We start from the raw sequence: 15,000 nt of genomic DNA, 5'->3' as shown, positions 1-15,000 counted from the left end.
ACCCACTACACTCATGGAGTGGTTAGCGTTAGGAAAGGCATCCAGCCGTAGAAACATTGCCAAATCAGACTGGGCCTGGTGCAGCCTTCTGGCTTCCCAGACCCCAGTTGAACCATCCAACCCATGCTAGCATGGAAAGCGGATGCTAAATGATGATGATTGCTTTGAATTAATCATGCATTATCTTGTAGCTTTGAGATTTCAATTATGTAATTATTTAGTTTTAGAATGACATTGCAGGTTAAGTGTCTCACACCAGATCTAACTAGGTTGAATCTAAAACAGGTAGAATATTTGGGACCAGGTATAGCTAAGCCGGAGGTGCAATGGCCCAGTTGTTAGGGTAGCAGACTCGTGGTTGTAGGATCACGGTTTCAATTCCCAGACCGGGCATTGTGAGTGTTTATTGAACGAAAACACCTAAAAGCTCCACGAGGCTCCGGCAGGAGGTGGTGGCGATCCCTGCTGTACTCTTTTGCCACAACATTCTATCACACTTTCTTCTGTTGGCCTGCTCGCTTAGCCAGTGGGGTGGCGTCATTCGAAGGCTAAAACAATGCGAAGCGCATTGTGACCAGCGATGTGTAGCAACATCTGATAGCCTGGTCGGTCACGGTGATCACGGTGATAGCTAAGTTAATCTTTTAGCATCCAGAGGTCTCGGTTTTTTGTCATTGTCTCTGTGGGGCCCAACATTTGAAGGTCATGCTTCACCACCTCATCCCATGTCTTCCTGGGTCTACCTCTACCTTGGATTGCTTCCACTGTTTGGAAGTGGCACTTCTTCACACAGCTCTCCTTGTCCATCTGCAGTACATGACCATACCAATGTAAACGTCTCTCTTGCACACTACATCCAATGCTTCTTATGTCTAGCATTTCTCTCAAGGTGCTTATATTCTGTCGTGTGTGCACACTGACACTACACATCCAGCGGATCATGCTAGCTTCATTTCTATCGAGCCTACGTGTGTCCTCCGCAGTCGCAGCCCATGTTTCACTGCTGTGAAGCATGGCAGTTCGCATACATGCATCATACAATCTACCTTTCACTCTGAGCGAGAGACCCTTTGTCACCAGCAGGGATAGAAGCTTTCTGAACTTTGCCCAGACTATTCTTATTCTAGTGGTAACACTCTCTGAGCATCCCCCCCCCCACTACAGACTTGGTTACCTAGGTAGCGGAAGCTATCAACTACTTCTAGTTTCTTCCCCTGGCATGTGATGGAGTTTGTTTTCTGAGCATCTGTGATTTTATTGCCCCTGTGCATCTGCTGCACGTGAAAGCTATCTTCCCAGTTAATCTTTCTTTGATGTTGCTGCACCTCTTATGTGTCCATAGCTTACACTGGGTACATCCTATGGAGTTTCTACCTATACCTTTTCTACAGATTGAGCAGGGCCACCTACCTGAAGGGGTGTGTGATGTGTTTGCCTTCCTACTTACAAGAACTTTGATCTTTGCAACATTGACTCTAAGGCCCTTTGATTCTAAACCTTGCTTCCAAACCTGAAATTTCTTCTCTAGTTCTGGTAGTGATTCTGTTATGAGGGCCAGATCATCAGCATAGAGGAGTTCCCAGGGGCAACCTGTCTTGAATTCCACTGTTATTGCCTGGAGGACTATGATGAATAAGAGGGGGCTGAAGGTTGATCCTTGGTGGGCCCCTACTTCTACCCGAAATTCTTCACTATACACATTTCAAATCCTAACCCTACTGACAGCATCTCTGTATAGGGCCTGTACAGCCCTTATTAACCATTCGTCAATCCCCAGTTTTCACATCGCCCACAGAAATAAACACACGGCAGGTTTCTTTCAGTTTCCGTCTACCAAATCCATTCACAAGACTGGTCGGCCCGGGCAATAGAAAAAAAAAAAAAACCCACTTGCCCAAGGTGTCACACAGCGGGACTGAGCTTGGAACTAAGTGGTTGGGAGGCAAGCTTCTTACCACATAGCCACACCAGGCATAGGTTGTAATTTGAGAGAGATTTATCGACATTTTTTTTTTCAGTAGCGTAAAACATAATGTTTGTGCAGTAACCGGATTGGCCATAAGCCTTCCTTAAATGTATCATACTCTCTCAACTATGGCAAAGATACGTATATAAAATGGCCGCCCTGTGCTGTCTGTACACCCCAGGCTACCTCATTGCATTTCTTGTAGGTCAGGCGACCACGAAATACTTTTCCTTCGTTGGTTCAGATTGGATTTTGTTTTTAGTCACGATCGCTTTTGTTAATATACGATTAGGTACTGTGTCTTCTGTTAAAATGTTTGCTATTAAAACGAGAGCATTTAATAAATGAAACTATTCAATAACAAATGTAAATCAATGGAATAGGGCGATCAGCATTGCACGTAGGAAACCAGATAATAATAATAATAACTATTATCAAAATAGACATGATCTGCTCGGTGAGTAACACTGTATGTTATGTGTAGTTTCGACACACACACATTTCTTTATTGCCCACAAGGGGCTAAACATAGAGGGGACAAACAAGGACAGACAAAGGGATTAAGTCGATTACATCGGCCCCAGTGCGAAACTGGTACTTAATTTATCGACCCCGAAAGGATGAAAGGCAAAGTCGACCTCGGCGGAATTTGAACTCAGAACGTAACGGCAGACGAAATACCTATTTCTTTACTACCCACAAGGGGCTAAACATAGAGGGGACAAACAAGGACAGACAAAGGGATTAAGTCGATTACATCGGCCCCAGTGCGAAACTGGTACTTAATTTATCGACCCCGAAAGGATGAAAGGCAAAGTTGACCTCGGCGGAATTTGAACTCAGAACGTAACGGCAGACGAAATACCTATTTCTTTACTACCCACAAGGGGCTAAACATAGAGGGGACAAACAAGGACAGACAAAGGGATTAAGTCAATTACGTCGGCCCCAGTGCGAAACTGGTACTTAATTTATCGACCCCGAAAGGATGAAAGGCAAAGTCGACCTCGGCGGAATTTGAACTCAGAACGTTAAGACGGACGAAATACGGAAATTGAAATAAAACGTAGGTAATGGAGGACGTACTTTCACCAGAACAGATATAACGGAACCACAGAAAAAGTAAAGATTTAAATCTCGAAACAAAGAACTCACTAAAGAATTTAGAACTTAACAGCAGAAATAACGTTTTAGAAACTAATTTCAGATTATAGAAATAGCACAAATTCCCCTCCATCACCAAAAATATCCTAAAATCATTGATATTTTGCAGACAAAACAAGGAACTTAAACGAGATTATTCAGAGACACTTACAATAACGTTTTGCATTAAAGCATTACAAAGATTCCTGTAAAATACCAGGTGCAGCATGCGCAAAGAAATCGCCCCCAAAACATCACAGACCTTTCTAGGGCTTCACACCCCAAATCCAGCCTTCATCACATCGGGGTATCACAGAGGAAAGCAAAAAGAAAGAACAAAAGAGAAAAGAAAATATTAAAATCTCACCCAAATGTAGGACTCATTGATCCTGCCAGTAAAACGTTCTTAGAAAGGCTAAACGCCGACAGAAGCCATTCTATGAATTTAAATCTGTGGAATAAGAATTCTGTCCGTCTCCACGTGGTTTGGTGGCATCGGATGCAAAACAAAATGAAAGAAAAAAACAAATCCAGATTTCTTTAACCTTAGTTCGAAGACGTCATTCCAAGACAAAAGATCATCGTCTGGAAAAAGCTCGCAATTTCACCAGAACATTACGCTAAATAAAAGCATTATTCATGCCTCCGGAAGATTCTCCGTTTCCAAAACGGACTCCGAATCTTCAGCATCATATTTATACATACATGTATGTATATATATATATATATATTTTATTTTATAGAAGGAGCTTCTACAGGACTAGAACTGTTTCATTCAAAAAGATTTTTGAATGAAACAGTTCTAGTCCTGTAGAAGCTCCTTCTATAAAATAAATTTATTTACTCTGCTATGTATTGAGTACCTTATTTACTGTGGTTAACCCCGACTCAACCCGGGACCTGCATATATATATATATATATATATATATATATATATATATATATATATATATATGTATGTATGTATCTGTAAAATAATATGTGACAATCATTCAATAGCCAAGATAAAACTATTGAATAATTGTCACATATTATTTTACAGATAAATTTCCTCTATTTCCATAATATCGAGGTCTCTTTCTTTCTTTTGTTATCTTACCGTTTTTACCAATATATATATATACTAGCAGTATCGCCCGGCGTTGCTCAGGTTTGTAAGGGAAATAACTATAAAGCATTTTTAGAGAGTTATAGCCAAAAAATAGCAAAAAAATGGAAAAAAATGATGGTAAATTTTTTTGAGAGTGAAAAAAGGTGGAGTTGCGTCCCCTAGACAGTTTGCGGTTTGTGTTTCTGATTCTCGACCCCATGTCGAATTTATCGATTTTTTTTCAGAACTGGGGGAACTTTTCAAAATTTTCGCTACGTTAGTTTTGAATTATGACATTGGGCTATGTGTGTGTCAAGTTTCATCAGAATCGGTTGAAAGCCGTGGTCAGGGTGAGGGTACAAGCAAACAGACACACAGAAACACGCACAGACAAACTGCCGTTTATATAGAGATATATATATATATATATATATATATATATATATAATATATATATATATATATGGTAAGATAAAAAAAGAAGAAAGAGACCTCGATATTATGTAAATAGAGGAATTTATAGAGGATATATATATATATATATATATTGATGTGTGTATTTCCCCCTTGTTAACAATTAACATGGAAAAAACAATAGATAAATAGTTATCAGGGTAGCAAAAAATTACACAAGTAAAAAGGGTGTAACTCCTTTTAAAAGTAGAAACTCCGGGTTTACGTGAAATATTTTGTATAATTTATAAATAAATAAATGGAGTTAAACGCATGTGGTATTCGAATTCTTTATATATATATATATATATATGTACAAAATTAGAAAATGGAGAAACATACTTAAATCAATCAAACATCAACCATCAGATAATACCCAATCAATACTTTATTACACCATTACATAACAGCAAAGACATTATACAAAATATATTGTAAATATAATTAGACAAGGAAATAGAAATATAAAATACAATTATATATATATGTATATATTTATATATATATATATATACCGGAGTAAACACATAAATGTGAAACAAGGTGGAAAAAAGAGTACTCAAATACCAGGGGTAGAGTAATATGCTTTATTTAAAAGCAGCAGAAATTTAACAAAAGCTGTTACTCGGAGTTTCACGTTCCCGTTCGTCGGACAGTTTTGTTACACACACACACACACACACACACACACACACAACACACACACACACACACACACACACACACACAACACACACACACACACACACACACACACACACACGCACACACACATATATATATACTAGCTTAAAAGCCGCTTTTAAGCTAGTATATAGCTTTTAAGCAAGTGACCCCGAATGGGAAGATCTGCAAACAGATCTCAGACTTGTCTTGGAGAATTTCTAGCAATTACTTCCTCCTGAGTCATATCCCAATAATGATTATTGTTGCATATGTTAATGACATAGATGCCAAACTTAAAGAATGCCACAGTGCTGAAATATGCAGATGACATCAAGCTGTACCTCGAAATAAAGCGGACAGATCCTGTACACCAGTGGTTCCCAAACGTTTTAGAGTCGCGACCCACTATTTATCACACCAGTTTATGACGACCCACTTAACTCTACTGAACTATCTTGATAGACAGCAGTTAATCAAAGCTAATGCGTAATTTTATAACTTTTTGCGACCCACTAAGATTCCGTTCGCGACCCATCTGTGGGTCGCGACTCATAGTTTGGGAACCTCTACTGTACACTATAGATCTTTATTGCAATTAGACCTGGATACAATGCAGCAGTGGAGCATGGCTCTGGCAACTCAAACTGGCTGTGGACAAATGTACCACCATGCATTTTGGGAGGAAGAACTCAGCGTCTACTTACTCCCTCCACAACACTAATCTCAAAAAGTCTTCTTGTGAACGTGACCTGGGCATTATTGTCGACAGCGATTTGCGTTGGACAAAACACATCGCTAAAATTGCCAAGAAGGCTGAGTATGTCTTGGCATCACTCACCAAGTCCTTTGTGAGCCGCTCTCCGGCTATCTATCCGAGGCTTTATATAGCGATGGTGCGGCCTGACATGGAATGTGTATCACCGGTCTGGAACCCCTATCTTGCCCAGAATATTAATCGTCTGGAAACTGTTCAGCAACGTGCAACCAAGAGAATACCTTCCATCAGGCATTTGCCATATCCTGAACGCCTTACTTCCCTGTGCATGGACACATTGAAACTCCGACGTCTGGCAGCTGATTTGGCAGACACCCATAAAATGATTAACCATCTTACAAATAATAACTCTGAGCACCTTTTCAAACTCCACCTGTCAAACACCCGAGGACATATTTATAAAGTCAGAAAACAGCACAGCTCCCATGACTGTCGGAAACATTTTTTCATGCTAAGAGTTGCTGAAGAATGGAACAAACTGCCAGCATCAGTTGTTAGTTGTCGGAGCACTGCATCCTCTAAAACTTCCATGCTTCCTGAGATTCACCAACACTACACCTGATTTTCTCCCCTCCATGCACACGCAAGCATGTATCTGACTCATACATTGTTCGCTTTCCAGACATTTCTACATTACTGCATGTACTTTATATGCACTTTCTGACAAGTTGTGGTGCACCTGAGCTCTGTATATAATAAAAAGGAAATATAAAAGGAGAAAGGGGCTCTCTACCCCGCTTTGACCAGGCTCCCGTGGCTTTTAAGGGTTTTTCCACGAGTAACCTTTCGAAGCGCCTCCCCCTATTGGGAGTTTTAATTGTTACTTATTTTTCGTTGTCATCCTGCTTTTGTACACGGACCTTTTTCAAACGGACAAAACCCTTTGTAACTTTCGTCCTGTGTTTTGTCCCTTTATGTTTTAATTGATTTTTGTTTGCCCTTGTGGCCAATAAACGAACGAATTATTATTATTATTATTATTATTGTTATTATTATTATTATTATTATTATTATTATTATAGCAATAATAAATCTCTGAATGAGGTATAAACAGTAACTGCACGACAATATGAGGTATACTTGCCATCTCAATATGGCTAACCACTAAGGGTGGGTGTTACTGTAGCTTGTAGCCCCAGGAGAACATCGTCTCTAGCTGGCTTTAGGCACACTTTCTATGCCATTTTTTTTAAGAGCACAGAAAGTGTGCTTAAAGCCAGCTGGAGACGACGTTCTCCTGGGGCTACAAGCTACAGTAATACCCACTCTTAGTGGTTAGCCATATTGAGATGGCAAGTATACCTCATATTATTATCATATTCATCAAAAAAAAAAAAAATCACTTAAAAAAATCGCCGAAAATAATCGCTAGATTTTGCAATTAATTTCGATCATTCCCAAAATTTATGGATTTACCATAAAGCAAAATAAGAACGTGCTTAGGGCACCATAGGAAGTAGAGCATTACAGAAATGGTAAACGATGTGTGGCTCAAAAGAAATCACTTTAAATTTACTAAAATAATATTCAAAATGGTTTATATGATTGGAAATATAATTTCGAAGTGTTCATGGTACCGTAGTGAGGATCTGACCAAGGACTTTGCTATTAAAAAAGGCAGAGAAAACTTTTGAAATATAAATAAACTTGGTCGCATATAAAAATATTATTTTCCATCTTACTGTTAGTTCTATTTCATTTTGAAAAAAATATGAATTTATTTTATGGTATTGTTTATATTTTGAATTAAATATATATAAGGGGGCACCAAAATTTCTCAAGTGCTTAGGGCCTGTCTAGGTCTTAATCCGGCCCAGTCTGTCACGCTGGTAAATTTTGCGTTCAAACAGACAGTTGTTTCAAATTTTGGTACAAGGCCCGTAATTTTAGTTAGTCGATGTAATCGACTGAAGTCCTTGACTGCTATTTCATTTTATCGACTCGTAAAGGACGAAGGTAAAGCTGATCTCAGAACGTAATGGGTCGTATGAAATACTGCCAAGCACTTTGACACGCCAACCATTTTGCTCGCTTTCCGCCTTAATGATAATGGCTTTAAATTTTGGCACAAGTCTAGTGATTTTAAGAGGAAGAGGTTAGTCGATTACGTTATCCCCAGTCTGTGACTGACATTTTATGTAATCGACCCCGAAAGGATGAACGGCAAAGTTGGCCTCGGCGGGATTTGAACGCAAAACACAGGAACCCAACAGAAGTTCCACTAAACATTTTGTCCGACGCGTGAACGACTCGGCCAGGTCGCCGCCTTAATGCGAACAAAGAATACCATATTTTTCTTTATTACCCACAAAGGGATTATGTCGATTACATCGACCCCAGTGCGTAACTGGTACTTAATTTATCGACCCTGAAAGGATGAAAGGCAAAGTCGACCTCGGCGGAATTTGAACTCAGAACGTATCAGCAGATGAAATACGGCTACGCATTTCGCCCGCCGTGCTAACGGTTCCGCCAGCTCGCCGCCTTCCGAACAAAGAATACCATAAGGCTTTTGAATAGTCGCAATAAGAGCATAACAGTAATTCCTTGAATTGGTTGGTTTTTACTGAACCCCGAAAGGATAAAAGGCAAAGTTGACCTTGGCGGGGTTTGAACTCAGAACACAGAGTTTATACAAATATGAAAGGCATTCTGTTTGACTCTCCAGTGACTGTCAATTCGCAGCCAAATTGAAATAATAATTACAGTAATACAAGAATGATTATTGCACCTTTCTTTTTTGTAAATTAAAATTATTATTGGATCCTTTCGGTTTGAACGGCAGTTTTTTCTAGCGGTGTCATATGAAATTGTCACCCATAATTATGACCCTAGTATCGATCTATTGCATTTCAATCTGTTTTAGGGTTAGGGTTAGAGGTGGGGGAAGGGTATCATTTTTCGGATCTTTTCGGTTTGAACGACAGTTTTTTAAAACAATTTCCACGTAACTAAACACTTTTAAACTTCGTATACTGGTAGAATGTGTTTATAAAACATCTTTTTCTCTTGGCTTTATTGAAAAAATTCTATAGTTTGTAAGATATTTGTTGTTTTTTTTCTTCAATTTCTGCAATTTCAACCAATCACTGACGTCTATTGGAGGTGAAAACATTCTGTGCCGTATGAATATGTCCCTCGTTTAAGAAACAGATTGGGTTTATTTACAATTCTGAAGAAAAAAAGATACCTCCACCCCCACCCTAACCCTAAAATAGATTGATACTAGGGTCATAATAGATCGATACTAGGGTCATAATTATGGGTGACAATTTCATATGACACCGCTAGAAAAAACTGCCGTTCAAATCGAAAAGATCAGCAATTTTTGCTTTATCTCCTCTTTTGAGGAGAATTAGCTATGGAGAAAAAGAAGTCCATGTTTTTTTTTTCAGACCTTAGTAGGTCTGAACTATCATTGTCAGAAGAACTGCTTAGAGCAGTCGGAAAAATGGATGAAATAATTAAGAAAGTTGAAAAAAACCCCCAAAAACTTCGAAGTGATAAGACAGAAGGAATAGGAGATTGACATCAAGAGAATCAGTTATTTTAAAAATTTGACCTGTAGATAGGGGTACAACGTAGAGTTGTTTCCTCCCAAAGGAAATATTGGAAGGTATCAGAAAGAAAATTACATACAAAATATTCTCAACGAAAGCAGGCAGGATTGAAAATAAAAATATAAGCCAAATAGGAAAAAGCACTAAGGCCCATGTGGCAGGATATAGTCTTTGTAAGGAGAGGAACGAAATTTGGTACAGTTGAGGTGAGGTTCGCAAAAGAACAAAACGCAAAGACAATAAAGGACGAAGTGGTGTTGTTGTCGGCTTATATGGACAGAAGGGCAATTAGGATTAAAATTGAAGGTAATCCACTCGAAATAGACGTGGCCTGGGTAGTGGCGGCGGCCCCCAAAGGAAGTGAGGACGATATAGAGTGCTCCAGGCCACGGGAATCAGATGCGAGATGTGAAGGGGAAAGACACTCACTTTCTTTATTTTGGCACTGAGGCCATTAACACAGAGGGGACACTACGAGGACAGACACAACACCACAGTGGGGACAATATAAACATAAAACGAATGAGTATGAATATTATATATATTTCTTTACTACCCACAAGGGGTTGAACACAGAGGGGACAAACAAGGACAGACAAACGGATTAAGTCGATTACATCGACTCCAGTGCGCAACTGGTACTTAATTTATCGACCTCGACAGGATGAAAGGCAAAGTCGACCTCGGCGGAATTTGAACTCAGAACGAAGCGACGGGGGAAATACCGCTAACCATTTCGTCCGGCATGCTAAATATTCTTATTTCTTTACTGCCCACAAGGGGCTAAACACAGAGGGGACAAACAAGGACAGACAAACGGATTAAGTCGATTACATCGACCCCAGTGCGCAACTGGTACTTAATTTATCGACCCCGAAAGGATGAAAGGCAAAGTCGACCTCGGCGGAATTTGAACTCGAGTATGAATATTATATAATAATGAAAGATGAAATGGCTGCATGGGCCCAAAGGGGAAAGACACTCGAGACGACAGTGCAGGAATAAGCGGAAACCTTGAAAAAAAGATAGCAGAGATGAGGGTCAAGATGAAGGGCAGTGTCTCAAGATACTACAAACGTGGTCTAAAGGGCCACATCAGAGTGGACTGCCCTTCACCGTCCGAGAAAAAATTGGAAGAACAGTTAAAAAAAAAAGCAGAGGAACCTGCAGAGATAATGATAATGAGGAGGAGAAACTACCAGAAGAAGCATGGAAAGTGGTAGGCGGAAAGAAAAAGGAAGAAGGTAAGTAATTTGAACTCTGAACCCCACTCCATCCATACCCTCTCGGTGCAAATTACGATTATATCGAAATCTGGAGAGAAAGGGAAAATAGTGAATATGCACACATGCATACTGACATACATCTCAATTTTTTTCGAAATTCCAAGTTTCATTTTGTGGCCTGTGTCTCTATGTGAGTGTACGACCCCCACCAAATTATTTTTTCATATTAAATTCGATATAATAGTAATCTACACACTCTGAAAGGTAATTACAGAAAATTTAATTAAAAAATTACCTATTTTTAACCAAGTTATGAGGAAACAAAACCGACTCGTGTGAAATTTTTAAAACTCCTCACCCTACAATCGGAAAACTTTTTAGATCTTTTATAGGATATTTTCCTTTTGAAGGCCAGATTTCAACACAATTTCTAGTTCACTAAAAGTGTTTAGTTAACTAGAAATTGTGTTGAAATCTGGCCGTCAAAAGGAAAAGATCCCTTTTATAAACACATTCTACCAGTATACGAAGTTTAACATTTTTTAGTTACATAGAAATTATTTTAAAAATCTGCCGGTCAAAGTGAAAAGATCCAACATTTTTCACAAATTTTGATATAGTCAGAATCTACACCATCTGAAGCATATCTGTAGAAAATTTCATTAAAAAATATCCTTTTTTTCTAGAAGTTATGAGGCAACAAAATCGCTTGGGTGTTGGGGGAATACCTGTAGAAATTCGTATATATATATATATGTATGTGTATATATATATATATGTATGTGTATATATATATATATGTATGTGTATATATATATATGTATGTGTATATATATATATGTATGTGTATATATATATATATGTATATATATATATATAAGATTGACTCTTAATGTAAATAATGGTACTTTTTAAATATCATAGTTTAAAGTTTGATAATTTTCCAAAATTACATATTTTGACGTAACTTCGGTATAGGTACCAGAAGTATCGGATACATTTCAAGAATATTTTTTTTATATATATGGGGGGGGGGTAGGGTTTGTGTTAGGGTTAGGGTTAGGAGAAAAAGGGTTTCTGTTATCTTCAGAAATGTAAACAAAGCCACTTACTGTACCTATACCGAAGGATCGCCCATATTTTTAAATGAATTTCCTAATAATTTTCTAAAAATACATATTTTAGATGAAACTTTGCAAAGATATCTTTGCGACGGTGAAGATTACAATTTTGTTGATAAAATTTAGAAGAAACCCCAAAAGAAATCCATTTATTTCTTTAGAGGGGTTTCGAATCGTCCTTCCATCCAGCCCCGATTATTTTCCGAGTTGCGACGGTGAAGATTACAAATTTGTTGATAAAATTTAGAAGAAAAAAAGCCCCCCCAAAAACCTCAAAAGAAACCTATTTATTTTTTAGAGGGGTTTCGAATCGTCCTTCCATCCAGCCCCGAACCATTTTCCGAGACTTTAAAATATTTCATTCTCTTCTTTAGTTTTCTGTAACCGAAACGTCACCATTATATAATCTTCGCTCTCAAAAACGTAATTCTGTAAAATATTATTAAAAAGTATGCGTTTTAATGACAGAAGCCAAGTCGGCAGGTAAGAATGGTTAGAAACATTCATTTTTTTCTGAAACCAAAACGTTCATTTTTATCAAAACTCGTAATCAACACACTTAAAGAAGTTTCTCTGTAATATTCCATCAAGAAGTAAGCATTTCTCAGGAACTTATGTATAAAATAAACAGAGCCCCAAACTGTAGTTATGCACGTAGGCACGAGCGCAGATTTTATTTTTTTTGCAAATGGCTGTGTGGTAAGTACCTTGCTTACGAATCACATGGTTCCAGGTTCAGTCCCACTGATTGGCACCTTGGGCAAGTGTCTTCTACTATAGCCTGAGGCCGACCAAAGCCTTGTGAGTGGATTTGGTGGACGGGAACTGAAAGAAGCCCGTCGTATATATGTTTATGTATATGTATGTTTGTGTGTCTGTGTTTGTCCCCCCAACATCGCTTGACAACCGATGGTGGTGTGTTTACATCCCCGTAATCTAGCGGTTCGGCAAAAGAGACCGATAGAATAAGTACTAGGCTTACTAAGAATAAGTCCTGGAGGTCGATTTCAGTCTCTTATGTAACTTTTTGGATGTTGTGCCAAGTGCACCAATTACCATAGGAATAATTGTTTAGTATTCCAGTCTCTTCAGCTCTAAGGCTAGACCCTGCTATTTCTCAGTTTTTTTATCGATTTCCTTGGTTTGAACTTTGTTATAAGGAACTGCAAAATCTATGGATATTACATTGTTTATTTTGTCCCCTATAATTGTATCTGGTCTTCTTGCTTCAATAACATGGTCAGTCTTAATGGGGAAGTCTTATAAGTTCCAGTAATTTTATTGTCTGTCACAGCCACTAGTCCATGTTCAAATAACTTTTCTATTCATTATAAATTTATTTATATTATCATTATCATTATTATTATTATTATTATTATTATTATTATTATTACTACTACTACCTCAAGTGAAAATTTACTGAAATAAACTTCAAATGAAAAAAATTTTTTTTTAGAAATGTACATAGTTGCAAGAGTGGCTGTGTGGTAAGAAGCTTGCTTCCCAACCACATTGTTCTGGATTCAATCCCACTGCATGGCACCTTGGGCAAGTGTCTTCTACTATAGCCTTAGGCTGACCAAAGCCTTGTGAGTGGATTTGGTAGTTGGAAACTGAAAGAAGCCCGTTGTATACATATACTCTTTACTCTTTTACTTGTTTCAGTCATTTGACTGCGGCCATGCTAGAGCACCGCCTTTAGTCGAACAAATCGACCCCGGGACTTATTCTTTGTAAGCCCAGTACTTATTTTATCGGTCTCTTTTGCCGAACCGCTAAGTGACGGCGACGTAAACACACCAGCATCGGTTGTCAAGCAATGCTAGGGGGACAAACACAGACACACAAACATATACACACACATACATACGATGGGCTTCTTTCAGTTTCCGTCTACCAAATCCACTCACAAGGCTTTGGTCGGCCTGAGTCTATAGTAGAAGACACTTGCCCAAGATGCCACGCAGTGGGACTGAACCCAGAACCATGTGGTTGGTCAGCAAGCTAATTACCACACAGCCACTCCTACGCCTATATATGTATATACATACATATATATACATATATATATATATACATACACATATATACATATATATATGTATGTACGTATTTCTGTGTCCCCCCCACCATCGCTTGACAACCAATGTTGGTGTGTTTACATCCCCGTAACTTAGTGGTTCAGCAAAAAGAGATCAATAGTATAAGTACTAGGCTTACAAAGTCCTGGGGTCGATTTGTTCAACTAAAGGCGGTGCTGCAGCATGGCCGCAGTCAAATGACTAAAAGAATAAAAGAATCAGGATGCTTCTATTTGATGTCAGCCAAATTCAACCAGTGAACAAGAAAAGAAAATTGGAAGACATGGAAATCAGGTTCCTTTTGCAGCTGCTTTTTATGAAGACGGATGGAAAAGAGACTGATGACATACAGACAGACAGGTGTTGACTTCAGGCTAAAATTACCTGAAGCCTTCCGACACACCTCTGCCTCTCCCTCCCCTATATTGTTGCCTCCCTCCACACACCTGCACACATTTGTCTTGAAACTTCAGGTCTCAAACTGGATAAACCCGACATGAGGAATTTTAACTAAATTTCCAATAATATATACACATGTACGCATAAATATATTGTGTATGTGTTAATGTATGTATGTATATCTTATACATACACATATATATACACACATATTTATTGTATGCATATATGTTGCATTTATGTGTGTATACCTATATCTCTCTCTATATAAACGGCAGTTTGTCTGTCTGCGTGTCTGTGTGTCTGTCAGGTTGTACCCTCACCCTGACCACGGCTTTCAACCGATTCTGATGAAACTTGACACACACATAGCCCAATGTCATAATTCAAAACTAACACAGCGAAAATTTTGAAAAGTTCCCCCAGTTCTGAAAAAAATCTATAAATTCGACATGGGGTCGAGAATCAGAAACACAAACCACAAACTGTGTAGGGGACGCAACTCCACCTTTTTTAACT

At 38.5% G+C, this 15,000-nt stretch overlaps 1 protein-coding gene across 1 annotated transcript in view; it reads right to left on the bottom strand.

Annotated features, from left to right (window-relative positions):
- LOC118768312 overlaps nucleotides 1-3,498 on the bottom strand; it is a 37,204-nt gene extending 33,706 nt beyond the window's left edge. Inside the window, exon 1 of the mRNA XM_036514530.1 lies at nucleotides 3,477-3,498. The gene's annotated coding sequence lies outside the window, so the exon portion shown is untranslated. The remainder of the gene's footprint in view (nucleotides 1-3,476) is intronic.
- Nucleotides 3,499-15,000: the final 11,502 nt, after the last annotated feature.

This window comes from Octopus sinensis, linkage group LG28, assembly GCF_006345805.1.
Source record: "Octopus sinensis linkage group LG28, ASM634580v1, whole genome shotgun sequence".
Taxonomy (NCBI): Eukaryota; Metazoa; Mollusca; class Cephalopoda; order Octopoda; family Octopodidae; genus Octopus; species Octopus sinensis.
This window is presented reverse-complemented; position numbering and strand designations above follow the sequence as displayed.